This window comes from Carlito syrichta, unplaced genomic scaffold (genome assembly GCF_000164805.1).
Source record: "Carlito syrichta isolate Samal-C Ts95f unplaced genomic scaffold, Tarsius_syrichta-2.0.1 Scaffold305409, whole genome shotgun sequence".
Classification (NCBI taxonomy): Eukaryota; Metazoa; Chordata; class Mammalia; order Primates; family Tarsiidae; genus Carlito; species Carlito syrichta.
Genome location: NW_007249505.1, coordinates 543659 through 545140, shown reverse-complemented (window position 1 = coordinate 545140; position 1482 = coordinate 543659). Strand labels below are relative to the sequence as shown.

Genomic DNA, 1482 nt, shown 5'->3' with positions numbered 1-1482 from the left:
ACCAAGTTGCCCAGGCGGGTCTCGAACCCGCGGGCTCAGGCAATCCACTCACCTCAGCTGAGCCACCGAGCTCAGGCAATCCACCGCGCTCAGGCAATCCACTCACTTACAGGCTGAGCCACCGAACTCGGCTTCAAAAGACATTTAAAACCCCCAACAGCTAGATTTAGTTACAGATAATATCCAGTATTTAGGATCCTCCTCAATATGGTCTTTACCTTAAACCTAAGTCTTTTCTTACTCTGTCTTCCTGCCCAGCCCACCTTGATCCATCAGCTCACCTGTCCAGGTTTCACCTTTCACCTGGCTGTCCAAGAGCCTTTTCCTGATTCTCTCAACCAGATCTCTCTTTACTCTGGTGACTAGACTCTGTCCCATATCACACAGTCATTTTTATATGGCCACATCTTACCTGTCATACTGTTCCTCCTATGAACGGCTGCAGAGATTGTGTGTGCGTGCGTGTGTGTGTGTGTGTGCGCGCGCGTGTGTGTAGGGATGCTGACATGAAGGAAGTTCACCTTCCCACTCTGCTCAATCAAGCCAACACTCAAGAAAACTTTAATTCTCTGTAGTTCTCCATAGGCACCTTGACAGAGAGAGGCTCAGCTGAGATGACAGATTCCTCCATGAAATCCCCAAAGTTGATAATCTGGCCTCAAAGAGGGGACATTCCATTTAAATTTAAATAACAAAGAGAAAAGCACCGCGACTGTCAGCAAAAACTGGGAGAGTGAGCACATCCCGATATCACCCCTGTGATACAGCCACAGGGTCACCTGCTGAAGAGCCCGTGGGCTACCTCTGTTGGACTGACACAGAGCACACACATGCAGTCCTGAGTCTCCCAGTAGTTCTCAAATTTTCACTCTTATCTTGTAAAAAAAAAAAAAGGAGAAGTTTTTATCTTCTAGCAAGAAAGATCAACTAACAAGATAACCTTACTATTGAGAATCACTAGATATTTGAGGAGCACCAGCATCATGCAAGAAAAACAAGAGAGGGGACTCAATGAACGGGGCAATGAGACTCTGTTAACTAAGTGAACTGAATATCCTCGTAGAGATAAGAAAGAGGTCAGGTACAGTGACTCACACCTGCAATCCCAATACTGTGGGAAGGCCAAGGTGGGAGGACTGGTTGAGCTCAGGAGTTTGAGACCAGCCTGGGCAACGTAGAGAGACTTCCTCTCTACAGAAAAAAAAAACATTAGTCCATGTGGTGGTGTGTGCCTGTGATTCCTCCCTTGGGAGGCTGAAGTGGGAGAACTGCTTCAGTCCAGGAGTTTGAGGGTACAGTGAGCTGTGATTGTACCATGGCACACCAGCCTGGGCAATGGAGTGAAACCTTGACTAAAAAAAAAAGATAAGAAAGAATAATGCATCTGTGAACAAGAGCAAATTTTAATGAAAAGAACTGAGGAAACCTGGGCTCGGTGGCTCAGCCTGTAATCCCGCGCCTTTGGGAGGCTAAGGTGAGTGG

The 1482-nt window shown here is 47.0% G+C and overlaps 1 protein-coding gene across 4 annotated transcripts in view; it reads right to left on the bottom strand.

Annotated features, from left to right (window-relative positions):
• Nucleotides 1–1482, bottom strand: part of COLEC11 (collectin subfamily member 11) — a 67336-nt gene that overhangs the window by 39008 nt on the left and 26846 nt on the right. The window lies entirely within an intron of this gene.